Consider the following 14,924-nt stretch of genomic DNA (forward strand, 5'->3'; position numbering starts at 1 on the left):
CAAGTGGTGTCTAAAAGTATTTTTTCCTCAAAACGGACCAGATTATGAGCCTAAACCTAACTATATAGCAAGAGGGAGTGAAAAAGCCCTAACCTTAACCCTAACGCTAACCCTCACAAAGGAATTAAAAAAAAACTCTCCAAAACAAAAGTTGTGCATCTTATACAAAAATACAAATACTTTATACAAAAAATTTAAAATAGAAATAACCAATAAATAGTTAAATAATAAAAAGAGCAATATAAAAAGTAGAAAAAGAGTATGTACAAGAGAGAAAAAAAATAGAAAACACCAAAAAAATTGATAATATTTACAAAAAAATTTACAAATATTTTCAAAAATACTTGAGGTATTTGAGGTTTTTATTTCATTTCAGATGCAGCAATTCTTGTGGTCCCTCATTTTCACTGTGTCAAATATCTCTGCAGCTGTTACACACCTGGGTTAAAACTTTCAGGACATATTGTGGGTATTTCACAGATGCCACAAAAAAATAGAAGCTTTGAAAACATGGTCCAAGCTATTTGTTTCATGTTTACCTCTTAACTGGAGTGCCACTAGAGGGGGTTGTTAAAATCAAATAATCCAGATTTAAAAAACTCCTCTTCAAACTACTGGGTTTCATGTTATTGTGTGCTTTTCTCTGGTCCATTTACCTTTGTGTGAATAGGTGCATGCTTAACTATAAGTATCCAGTGTGAAAGATTCATATTGTCAATAGAGTCAACGACAAGACGATGGTTGGTAAGGCGTTTGGAGAAAATGTGTTTGCAGAGAATCAGTCAGGATGTTTTCATTTTGTTTCAGAAGCAGATACCTTCGGGTCACGCATTAGCTGACATAACAAAGCTTTGATCTGAGGCATGTCTTCACGAACATGGACTCTCATTCACCTGCTGTTCACTAAAGTGAGTCAGCCCTCCACACACACACACACACACACCCAGACACACACACACCCCCGAGGCATGCAGTGGTCGGTCTCTCGCCTCCGTTCATATGACTAATTAGACCAGCTTCACACTGCGCCGTTCCTTTTGAAGCTGATCCCTGGTGCTAACTGCTGCGTCAGTCCAGGGCCACGGCCAGGTTAAGTTCAAATGCAGCACCGACGTCTCCACAAAGTCCTCCGCCGCTCACCCCGGTTCACTCAAGCTCCCTTTTTATAATTGTATCCCTCCTTCTAACTCATTTCTCTAAAGCTTCAATAAACTTTTTTGCTCCCATAATCTAAAAATAAACAGACATGAGTGGCGGAAGCTGTGTGCACTAAGATTCGTTGAGAACATGAGGCAAGGCAAGTTTATTTGTATAGCACAATTCAACACAAGGTAATTCAAAGTGCTTTACATCAACATTAAAAGCATTAAGACACAATTAAACAGTAAATTGATGAATTAAGTTTATTCAGTCATGACAACACAAAACAACACAAAAAAAAACATTGTGCACAGCATTAACATTTCATACAAAACCAAAAAATGTGTTGAACAATAACTGAAAAGGCATAGGCTGAAGCAAAATGCTTATAAAAGCCTATCCTATTGAACCAACTTTCTTTTTTTTTTGGCTACCGACCTCCAGAAAACCAAAAAGAGAATAGAAAAGCAAAGAAACAACAAAAGGCAAAGAAACAATAGAAAAGCAAAGAAACATTTACAGATGGTCAATTGCACTTATAAGCTTCAAAAATAGCTTTACAAACCATTTTCTTAAAATCAAAAAGAGAATGACATGTTTTTAAATTTATGTTGGTTAAATAACAAATAAAATGAAATAAAATGATAAGAAAAGAAGTAAAATAATAAAAAGCACAAGTTGTTAAAAAGTAAGGGCAGTACAGTACAGCAGGTAAATGTTTAATTTAAGAGTACGCTTCAGTCAACAGTAATGTGAGCAATGAGCAAAAAAGAAAACAGCTAAGAAAATAAGATAAAAAAGAGAGCAAAGAGAGATCAAGGTGAGTTAAAAAAAAACGAAAAAACTTTTAAAATGAAGAAGTTGTTGCCTTCTTGTGGGGGTTTTCCTGGGTAAACCCCTGCATTTCTCATTGGCAGTAGCTTGAATGGAAACTTACCCAGTGGTTGTAGATATTTGCTGTGCTGGATATCCATCAGCCATCTGCACTGACTCAATGGTGCATGACTGAGCTTCTCTGGTGAGTCTTTGACTTGTTCACACTTAATGACTGACTGGAAATGGGCAGCGACTGACTAATTTGCCTCAGTCTGCAAGCTTCGCGACTGGTGAATTGGCCGTGATAGCACATAGTGTAAAAGTGGCCTTAGTGAAAATTACAAGTGGAAATACTTCAGAGATCTGTTTAGTTAAAAATCACCTGATTTAAATGAATAAAAAAATCCACTCGTTTGTCATGTGACCTGCTGAATGAGAAAACACAATGCTCTGTTTAATGCTGCACACAGTCTCTTAAAAATTAAACTAATAAACTAAAATCACTGTCAACTGGTGAAAGTGTTTTACTGATTAAATGCCAGAGGTGTCAAAAGTATTCACATTCATTTCTCAGGTAGAAGTATAGATACTAGAGTTTAAAAATACTCCTGTAGAAGTTGAAGTATCAACTCAAGTTTTTTACTCAAGTAAAAGTATAAAAGTACTGGTTTAAAAACTACTTAAAGTATAAAAGTAAAAGTAATGTAAGGGGGAAAAAAGCCATTGAAAATGAATGATCTTAGTATAATGCAAATATATTAAAGAACCATATATGTGTACTATTGAGCATTAACATGTGTTTCAGAGAGCAGGAGATATGATGACTAGTTGCCTATAAGTATTGTAATGGTGCAAAAAGTCAAACTTCAGAGGCATGTTATCATTTATCCTAACCTTTATTGGAATGTACATCCAAGTTTAGTTGCAGGAATCTGAGGGAACGGATGTAAGAACAAAACTGGACAAGAACATCTGAAACAACCACAACCAAATTCACTCTATCCGGATGGAGCAATTTAACTGGATAGTTTTTTTTTTTTTAAAGGCCGAAATTAAATAGAGAAACAAGTCTGTTTTTAAAATGTAAGGAGTAAAAAGTACAGATAATTGCGTGAAAATTTAAGGAGTAAAAGTAAAAAGTCGTCTTAAAAATAATTACTCCAGTGAAGTATAGATAACCAAAATTTCTACTTAAGTAAGGTAACAAAGTATTTGTACTTCGTTACTTGACACCTCTGTTAAATGCACATCATATATATTTATTCTCTGAATAGCAACTCTAATAAATAAATAAATAAATAACTTCCCTGCAAATGTAAACCAAGAAGGAAAACAGTTAGGATTATAAGAATAATGTGTCATCTTTCAGCACATTTGATTGCCTTTAATTCAGCCGGAAGAGCCGGTTTCAGTTGTAGCCAAAAACCCAGCGAGTCTCGTTGTGTCGATTAGTGGGCGAAAGACTGAGAAATGCACTGTTGTGGCTGCAGGATCTCGTCTTTGACTTTTGGAGAACAGAGCAAGTTTCCTCTTGACCTCGCTCCCACCTTCACCCGTCCCTCCTCCCCCAGCTCTGTTTTGCCCAAACTCAGTGGGATTACACTGGGCCTTGGTGAAGGATAGGTCAGACGAAAAGAGGACAGAGGGAAGAGGGAGGTGGATGTGATGGATGATCGCATGGCCGATGAGCCACTGTGAACTTATGAACCACAAAGTCAAACGCAGACACTTCACATTTTAAGGCCTTCATAGCTGCCAACTTTTTTTTTTAATTAGTTGAATAATCTTATTATAATTTGGAACTGCACCAAAGACCGCGATTCGTCGCAGAAGTAGCTGAACTCTTGTCACAGAAACAGAACGGGAGGTGGAAAATGAACAATCTCTGAAAACTGTGCTTACTGGAGGCAAAGTTTAAGAAAATTAATCTTTTCTGAAAGTTTCAGGTTTTAAAAGAGACCCCGAGTGTCTCGTGTCCATCCCCCCCCTCACCTCTCACCCAGCCATCTCCCCTGTCTGTCTCTACACGACTGTCGGACATCGAGCTGGTCGTACAAGTGTTACATCCTCAAATGGGAATGTTTGACTCCACACGGCTTCTGAATAATTGAGGAGCTCTGTGGTTAAAATAGGTGGATTAATGCACCTCTACAGGGTCTCTGCAGCGTTTGTCAGTTGGAGAGCGCGACAGACGCCAACACTGAGAGGTTAATAACACGCTTACTGCAACACCCGAACCCTTTTTGCAGCATTGCACGGACAACCATGAGGTTTTCGCAGCAGGGGCGTGGTGCTAAAAGCTAATAGAGGGATTTTAGGAAGACAGCCCTCCACCCTGCACTTCAACTACTTTTGTACATCTCTTTAAGAAGGAGTAGCTGTAATCGTGTTGTGGTTCTGCAGACTCAATCGACCCCTGGAACCCCTGGGGGAGGCTGTTTCTTCAGATGTGCCAAGAGTCACATCTCTAAATATGGCCAGAGAGAGGGGGAGTCATGGCTGCATGTTAGCCTGTGGACTTCACCTCTGTGTCCTTCTATTAGTTTGACCCCAACTTCAGAACTCCACACTTCACTTCCACAGATTTTCACTTTGACAAGGAGACAGAAGGTGATCCACACACAGGAACCTTCACACCGAGGGTAACAAGTAAAAGCAAAAGTCAAGGTTAACGTGCAACTTTTGCAATGGAGGAAACTTCTTCTTCTATAGCACATCTTTTTATAAAGACTTCTGTTCGATTAAGTTTCATGATCCTTGGTAACCACATAAATCCAGAAACATTCATCCATTCACTTCAGCTATGGAGCTATTTTCAGCTGTGATAAAAGGAAAAACGTGACACATCCCAGATGGGTCATCAGCAAGGACCACAAGGAGACAAATGAGGCGGAATCCCACCCAGACAAAAATCTAAATTCTAAAATGCTCAAATAAAATCTTTCATATTAATGATAGCTTCCATTCTTTACTATCGCCCAAATCATCTAGCACCTTCCTTGACAACCATGTCTGCCTCACTCAGCTGCACCCCTCACTGTGTATTTCTTTGTATTTCTTTGTATCATTTGTATAATCTTTTGTATTTTTTTTGTATAATTGCCCTGTAAAATTGTAAATAGGTTATGTTTATTTTTATTCAGAACTGTCCCTTTTTTTCTTTCTTTTCTCTCTCTACCTCAAACTGCTGCACCTTAAATGTTTATACTGTATATTTGTATCATAGAAATACCACATTTGTTTTATTGTTTATTTTATTTTATCACCAAAGAGCAAAATTATCAGAGTCAAATTCCTTGTTGGACAATGTTCGAACCTGGCCAATAAAAATGATTCTGATTCTGATCTCAGAAGTTACTTTGCTGAGTTAAATAAGCCACTTGTAAGTAAGCAACTTGGTATGTTAAATTCTTTTTACACACCCTACTCTTAACCTCTGCTCTCCACGCTGTACAGTCTCTAGCCAAAAACCACTTCATTTATCACTCCTTGCAATTTATAGTATGTTTTTTGTTTTGTTTTTGTCTTTGTTTTTTTTGTCTTTGCTTCTTGTCTAGATATCTCTGTTACTTGTCCAATATATCCATTCTTTTTCAATGTTTGAACCCAAATTATTAGTTTTGTTTTGTATAAAACCTCCTGAGTCGAGGTTCATAAAAGGGTAGGCATAATAAGCCTTGGCTTCAGCCTATACCTTTTCGGTGCCACTTAAAATATTGGACCTTTTTTACGTTGTATTATGTTGTATCCAAATGGACCGAAATAAAAACTCAATATAAAAAAAAATAAAATAAAATAAATGGTGGATTTGGAAAGTTTTCTGTCTGAAGCCAAGACTCAAAGTGGATCACTGTTCCTCCACATAAAGAGAGTCGGGTGGTTTGGCTATCTGGCCAGGATGCCTTCCAGAGCCTTCCAGGGGAGGTGATTAGGACATGAGTCACCAAGAGGAGGCTCGGGCCAGACCCAGGGGCCAGTGAGGAGATTATTTGGCTCAGTTGGCGTGAGACCATCTAAGGCTACGTTTACATTGCTGGCAAAAGCCATTCAAATCTCTTTTTTTTATTTTGAACAGTTCAGACGACCCAAATCCGATTTGTTTACATCAGATCTGGGTCGCTTTCATAAGTAGCCCTAAATCGTAAATGTATGTGATGTTTTTCAGTGCAAGTGAAGTGTAAAGTGTTAGGTTGCATCTCGTCTTTAATGTCAATATTATGCGATCAATACTACAATTCTGTGTTAACAGGATTGTTTTTTGGATGAAATCTTCTTCACTGAAGCCCGTCATGTCACGGGCCAACACTCCTGGCTCCGATCCCTCATTCACACGTCTCTGTACAGATGCTGAACCCATTTCTCTACACATGGAAACATTTTTGCTTATTTTTATCTTTTTTTCTAATTATAATAAGGTTATGAAATTGTCATCTCCCACTGCACAAAAACTTCAAAAAGGAAATCATACAAGCTCCCTGCTGCTGCATAAACAATGAATAGAAGCATTGATATCTATTTCTGTACACCTGACATAAAGCTCTTGACGTCACGTTGTCGAAGTGGGTCACTTCAAAACCGAAGCCTTTTCACAATGAATTCTGATGTAACACGTGCCAAAGTTGCAGTTGGTAAATGTATTTCTTTCATATTTGCTAAAATTACCACTATTTTCCGATGACATTCAATATTATGTAGTTGGATACACAAATTCACTCCTTTGGCACAAACTGCAGATGCTGTTTACAAGTTTCAGCCGCTCCAGTTCCAGCTCCCCCAATCAGAGCCAGGGGGGCGTTTACCAAAAGTAATTCACAGAGTATTGCATATGCTCCAGACCCCCAACGATTTAAGTAAACATACTAATGCAACTGAGTTTTATCATTTATAAAAAACATATTTACCTCCATTTGTTACATAGTTAATTTATAATTAAAAATGGGAAAAAATATTTGAGAGGGGAAGACTTTTTTTTTTATTGTGCACTTCAAGAGAAAAGTCGAAATGTTAAGAAAAAGTCGAAATGTCGAGATTAATGTTTAAATACAATTTCAAGAATAAAGTCGAAATTTCGTGAATAAAGTCGAAGTTTCGTGAATAAAGTCGAAATTTCACCTTTTTTCTCAACATTTTGACTTTTTTCTCAAAATTGTACTTCAACATTAATCTCGACATTTCAACTTTTTTCTCAACATTTCGACTTTTTTCTCGAAATTTTGACTTTTTCCTTGAAATTGTACTTCAACATTAATCTCGACATTTCAACTTTTTTCCCAACATTTCGACTTTTTTCTCGACATTTCGACTTTTTTCTCGAAGTGCATAATGAAAAAAAAATCTTCCTCCTCTAAAATATTATTTTTATTTTTCTCCTGCCTAGCCCTAATACTCTTCCGTATATCTGTTCTCTGACGTCTCAGGTTTTTATAGTTACAGTATGTCTTACAGCTCAGATGCAGCCGTTCTGATGATCACGACACGCACCTCCACGCCAGCTCGGGAGGGACATGAGTGTTGCATGCGTTCATATTTTCATGCATGTTACAGGATTTTTGAAAGGTTCCCCTGTGCAGCTTTAGGACCGGCAGTGTGAACTAAGCCAGAACCTCCCAAGTGCAACTAGAGGAGGTGGTTCTGGAGAAAAACGTACAGCAATCATTGCTAAGATCTTGATGAAAAAGTACAGCTATATCCGGCTGTAGTCTATGATCACCCACTGAGTTGGCCTTTTACGGGTTAGCAAGTTGTATATAAGTTATATCATTATTTCTGGAACGCTGGGTTGGATTTACCAAAAAATTGGGAGTTACTCTCATAAAGACAGAATCTAAAGATGGAAAAGTTCTCACACTTTGCTCAGTCCAAATGCAGAAGCAAAAAAATGTGTGATCCGTTTTGTGTAAGTGAGTCATGTGTGTATTTTGTGTGTTGGGTTAGTTTTGGCTACCAGAGGGATGCAGGGCGCTAACATCGGGATCACCAGGGGAGGTGAGAGTGCTGCATGATGTGCAAAGAGCCCTTGTTAGTGGAACAAACTTTAACCTTTATTCACTAAAAGATCTCAACAACCTCGAGTGCCGTCTTTAACCCATCACGTCCCGCCCGCCTCGCGACAGCATCAACTCTGCGGTGGTTTAGAAAATGAATTTTCTCACTCACACATAAACTCATAATTAAAGATCTTAACACCCAAATTGTTTTTTTGTTTGGGACAACATCGTTCGTCTTACTGTGATCTCTGTAAACCTCTCAGTTATAAACCATGCTGTTAATGCAGGAGATTTTGTACTTATGCGTTGAGTCCAAATGAGCTCAGAGGCCACAAAAGTGCAACCCTTCTGTATTTCCCCACACGGTCTCTGCCGACAATTGAAATGAACATTTTCTGCTGTCAAGTTCTTGTGCTGGTGTCGACCTGATCTTGTTTCTCCTCTGCTTTCAAGAAGGTTTCTCTGTCACGATTTATTTTCAATAAATACAGAAATCTTCACAATGGGTTTAATTTAAAAATGGAAAAAATTGAAAAATAATGAATGAACAAAAATGAGAATATGAACTTGGATGTCTGAAGTGACAGCCTGATGCAAACAGTGACACGACACAATCCTGCCAGTGTAAAAGGAATGTCATTCAGTTAGAAATCTGTTGTTCAGATTTGAAGGATTCTGTGACATCACAGACCTTGATCAAAGTACAACTACAACTGACTGCTATGACGAGTGCAGGGTTACTGTATTATGACTGCACACATTTGAGAGAGACTTCACAAAATTGTGTAAGATGGTAAAAAAAATGTTTTTTTTTAAATATGCCATGTCTAATAAAGTGGCTGGGGCGTGTATTTACTCTGTGTGCGTATGATTTTAATTCAATTTCAATTTGATTTATATAGCGTCTAATACAACAGATGTTGTTTCTATACGCTTTCCAGAGACCCAGATCATGACCCCCGAGCAATTATTACATAAACAATGTTTCTGATATGTTATGAGGCAGAAGAAGGACAGCAAACCTCCAGACCACAATACGAAAAAAATGGCTTTCTGACTTTCTGACAAAGGGTAACAATATCGAACCTGTCAGTAGGCAGATCAGGTCCATAGGTATGGAGATAGTATGTTGGTTTCTATTTGTGGGGGTCTAGGGTTAAACCTCGGGGCGAGTGTAGCAGGTGGTGGGAATGCAGCACTTTTGAGGTTTGTCACCCACTAATGTAATAAAGATGAAGACCAGGTCATCATCACGCTCTAGGGCTGTACTCAGGCTGCTCTTAAAGGGGACCTATTATGGCATCTAATACCTATTTTAAACCGGCCTTGAATGTCTTAAAAACAAGCTTTTGATTGTTTTTGCTAAATAAATTAGAAATTCAGCCTCTAAACCATGTCTTTATCATCTCATTCTCTAACCTCATTATCTATGCAGGATTCTGAGTGGGCGGGGCTATGATAATGAGACTCTGTGCTGATTGGCTGCCTGAATGATCTGATACACCACTACGTGTCCTAACTGCATGCGATGCGAGCGAGCGTCAGCGACAAAATTAATTCCATTGCTTTATTTTCTATTGGACTGTCCTAACTGCGCACCGTTTTGAGCTGAACATTTGTCGGACGCCCTGCTTCTATTTTCTTCCTGTCGCTCACGTTGAAAGTCGGTTGAAAGCGCTGTAGGAAACGGTCACGGAAGGGGAACGGCTGATCCAGTTAGTTGAAATGAGAAGTTATCTCTATGATTCCTCCTCATTTCACTACAAAAACCTCAATAAAGTGGCAGCTGGCTGGAGGGAGATGGACAGAGAGCGTCTGATGTCATGATGTCGGACGCTCACATGCAATTACACGGTTTTATAGTTGTGGGCGTGGTTTGCATTTTGGTTACGTAACGACGGGAGCAGAATCTTATTGGCTCGTAGATCCACATCACACTGGATGGCTCATCCGGGCGGCTGTACAGACACTGCAGAATTTGGTTGCTTTCCTCCTTCTCTGAGTTGGCAGGCTGAAGGGAGACTGCTTTATATATGTTGAAGCAAGAGAAAACGTGTTTTTCATAATAGGTCCCCTTTACTTAACTAGGGCCGGGACTTGTCTTTGCCCCAACAGACATTTCTGTAAATGCTTGTTGAGGTGAAGTTCCTGGAAATGAAGACCCATCAACAGCTGAGGCCTTTTAAGACCTATCTCAGACCCAAGCTAATGGAAACCAGCCTCCTGGACAAAGATGACACCTACATAACACGATGATAATAAGAAAAGGGTCTGGAACTGTAGGCTACTGCGTGAGGATACGTGGGGGATAAGGGCCGTGGTCTTCTTCTAGTCATCTCTGGGCGAGGAAGATCCGTTTGACCGGCATCATCATCATCCTCTTTCTCAGCAGGGCAAGCTGAGTAGTTCCGAATTGGAAGAATGAGAAAACATAATCAGAAAAAAAACATCTGACTTAAGGACGAGGCTGGAAAGATGTTGCTGGTCATTTAAAATGAGTGCAGTTGGTAGTAGTCAGTCTATGAGAGCGCTGCTTCCTACGTCTGTCTGCTACATGTAGCAGAGCCGCATCAGAGCTGAAAAGGACTCAAAGAAGTGTCTTCTGGAGAGCTAGTTTGCTCCATACTTAAACATCAGAAAGGTCATAATAGTTATTCAATATGTCTTTGATGCATTGCATATACATCTGTGTACATAAAGAACATCTGCTGCACCAGATAACCAGATCACATCGCCATTAGTCAAATAGACCTCCATTAGAATTTGACAATAAACCTATTATCCTGAAATTATAAGATAAGATGGTTCAGATTCTCGCAGTTTTCTTTTTGAACTTGTAGTGAATCAACCAAACCTTATTGATTAGTAACAGTTAACTACTGGTTTTCCATCTCGTTGTTGTTGAACTGTGAAATTCAGAATCCAAAAAAACAGACTTTTCTTTCTTACATCCAGAAATATAAGCATGTACAAACTTCTGGTCACAAGGCCTCATATGGGTTAATGTGAATGTGAGAGAAAAGTGATCTATAAACCATAATCTTGCAATTAAACCGCCTGTTTGTCTAGCCTGCAGGATTGACTGAACACCACTCAAAGTGGGATTAGCATCACTGTAAAAATAACCCTGAAGAAACTGGAGGCGAGCCAAACAGCCCCAAGAAAAGATCTATTGTTGTATAAGTGTTGTTATGGCCTGGAATTATCTGTGCTTAGTTACACCATAATGCACTCACATAGTGACACAAACCGCCGCATGCAGAAAGACACGTACAGAGCTACAGTACAACCCTTTTTTTTTAAGTTTTCACACAGTTCTCAGACTTGTTAATAATCAACACACATGCAGGTTTTATCTCTCAAGGGGTCGTCATATGATACACGAGGTGCCATGCAGAGTGATCGCCTCTTCTGTCACGCTCCCATCAATATTATTGATCGTTCCAGCTTTTAATCCCCATGTTTATCCATTGCGAGGGACATAATTGTTAAATTCGCAAAGTGTTAAAGACGCGGCTAGCCTTTGTTCCATCACCACCGGCAGCCGATGCGTCAGAGTTTGCAGAGTTGCTCAGGATGTGATCCGCTTCCAGTATTTGACCCTATTAAAGTGGCCGTCGTGGGTCAGAGTTCAGGCAGAGGATTATGGCTTCTTGCCAATGACCCGTTTGAACCCTAAAGGGTGCCACAGTGGTGATTAGGAAATATTATCAAGATGATGTAGCTGAGGCAGAAGAGGGATACAAAAAAAAGATTAACAAGTCAGTGTGTTGAATTTTTACTTCTACATAAGATCTGTAGTAAAACATAAATGTTTTTATGTGACAGATGACTTGTGTGATCAAAACCTTGACAATGGCTTTCAAAGAGCTCTTTTACCTTGGATCAACATAATCGTCACATCTTGGGTGATGATGACATAACGGTTTTAAGTTAATGGCACAGTTTTGGTTAGTTATGTTCCCATTTTACTTTGAAACCCCATGTCCTTGTGTTTAAGTTATGTGTCGACTTCCCTTGTTCCCATCTGATTTGATTGTTTGCACCTGTGTCCCGTCAAGTCTTTTGTTTTGTCTTTCCCTTACTGCTCCGTACTATCCCCCTCCCCACGTGTCATGTTAGGTTTGGATTTTTTCATTTTTAAGCTCTTGTGTTTTTTCCGATTCCTCCTCAGCAGCATTTTTGGTTGTGTTTTATTGAATAAAATACATTTTCTGGAACTCCTGCATCTGGGTCCTTCTCAACCACATCCCTGACAGAACGGACCAACCAGGAGCAACGGAAAGACAAGACAAGATATACACAAAAGGCTTGACGAGACACAGCTGCAGACGATCAGGGCAGATGGGAACAAGGGAAGTCCAGACATAACTTAAATACAAGGACATGGGGCTTCAAAATAAAACAGGAACATAACTAATAAAGACTGGGAAAATCCCAAAACTGTGACATAAACTCAAAATTCAAAACTGTGACAACAGCCACCACTAGATTTCACAAAACTGAGCCATTTACATTTTGTACTGGAAAACTGGAGAACTGCAAAACATCACATGAGGAGGTGACACAGAGGGTTTAGCACATCTGGGCTCACAAATACAAGAGAAGAAGAAGAGTTTAAGACGTGTTTTCCGATTAAAATGGCTTTTGGATTATAAAAAATAAAAAGCTTTAGAGGACATTTTATTGTTTTATATACTTGTGGAAAGAAAATGAAGAGATGGTTAATTTTGTTTTGCGGCTGCAGAGTGGAGGTATGAAGACCTGGAAGTCTGCGATGAAGCCGAATCTGACCAAATACATACGTTAACCATCATGGTCCCTGAATCTTTTTAGCTTTTCAGCTGATCTTTGACAAACAGTCACCAAAAATGACATCAGGAATGTCAATTAATGCACATCTCTGCCATTGAGATCTACTGTCTTCCTGATGACCCTGCTCCTCTTGTGGTCACGTTCGGCTTCATCGCAGTCTTCATATGTCTCCAAAATCCACCAACTCTTGGTTTTTCTTCCAACAAGGATGTAAAGCCTTTCGCTGTAAAAATGTCCTCCAAATCTCTGCTTGATTTTCTGACAGCAGTGTTGGTTGGTAACCTCTACTTCAACTCCTCCTTTCCCATTTCTGAGGTCAGCCTGGAAATGCCCAGGTCTGCTAAGACCCTGTGCCTGCCGCCTCGCGTGATGTTTTGCGGTTCTCGATTGACCGTATTAGAAGGGGCTGGATGAATCTACTTAAGGGCTGTAGGTCTCAAACAGGCAGTCACCTCTTTGGGTCAGGCATAGCTCAACTGTAAACGACCTTTTAGATGGAAAAAAATCACACAGCTATACAACGTGCATATAGCTTATCATAAGCACAACATATATATATTTATCTGCATAAAATAGTGCTTCACAGCGTATGTAAAAACAGGAAACAGAATAAATCCATAGAGAACATTAAATACAATTCAGAGAATTAAAATTACATGAAAAACAGCTTGTAAGGGATGATTTATCACAGATCACACAAAACACCTTAGTAAAGAGATGTGTCTTTAGGAGCTTTTTAAATGCAATAACAAACTCAATAGCAGTGGGTATTACATTCCACAGTCCCGCGGCCTCAAATGCCCTACAAGGGTTCAAGTAGGTACATGGGACACACACGAGCTTTAGGTTGTCAGGACGAAGGGAGCGTGCTGCAGAGCTGAGTACACGGGGAACCCGACAATGGAAGGATGTGATGGATGTATATTCACAATTATTTTTGCATAACATCAGGCTTATTGACACTGTACATTCAATGTACAGGCATTCATGTGATGTTGACAAGTATGAGCTATTTTTAAAGCCGCTCTGTCAAAACAACTTTATTATTATTTTATTCCAGATTGCTTCATTTGGATGTCTTTTATTCTTAATTGCTCAGGGAGAGGCATGTATCAAGACTTTTGTAATCATATTGTTAATGCTTTGCCTCTTTTCTAAGGCCCCCCCACCCCCCACACCCCCACAATGGAATTCAGAGATGTGTTACTAAGTTGTAATAACAACCTAAAAATGTGTAGTTCTATCTTCAAGTTTAAGGAAATGTTTAAAGAAAATACTGTAAATAAATATAAAACACTATAAATATAAAGTATACTATCAAAAACATTCTAGAATGTGAAACGTCAATTTAATATTTTGTCTTACTTATTTTTGTCTTTTTTATGTATTATTTGTTTCCACGGCGTAATATCCACGGAATATGTAAGCTACGGCTTCAGCCTACACCTTTTCGACGAAGGAAATGTTTTTTCTTTTACCTTTTCATCTTGTTTTGTAAAAAAGTGTGTACAAGCCGAAATAAAGATTCATAACATAACATAACAAGTGACATGTTGCTGTGAGCGGAAAGTTGGTGAGGTATGAAAAATGTGTATGTGTATGCATGCATATATATATATATATATATATATATATATATATATATATATAAGTTTATATGCTAAACACATGAATCTCGCTGGAAACAACATGAACACAATCATTACCTATTAGTTCTGCCTGCCTGCAAGCCTCCAGGAATACAGCCAATCAAAAACCACTATTTAAATCTGCTCTTTTTCAATAAAAATCAGTCAGTTATTGTCAGGTTTTCAGATTCCTGTTGGTTGAGATATAATAGTTTAAAATGATATGACTGGAAATCAGGGTAATATGGACACTTATTATCAGACTGTTGGGGTGATCTTGAGGGTTTTTATCAATGAAAGCACACTCATGATCATAATTAAAACATTTATGGAAGTGGAAGAGTACTGAGTACAAACAAAGGGGAGCTAAGATTCGAAGACTGAGTGTTGAGGGGGAGCAGAGGGGAAGTTGATGGTCAGATTGAGGGGGTGGCGGCCTCTTCCTCGTGCCTCCAGTCAAGCAGAAAATCTCAGCAAATTAGTTACCGCGACGACGGCTAGTCGGGGAGCTTTCATCCAGCACAGCGGGACAGCCGCC

This window comes from Cololabis saira, chromosome 3, assembly GCF_033807715.1.
Source record: "Cololabis saira isolate AMF1-May2022 chromosome 3, fColSai1.1, whole genome shotgun sequence".
Lineage (NCBI taxonomy): Eukaryota > Metazoa > Chordata > Actinopteri > Beloniformes > Belonidae > Cololabis > Cololabis saira.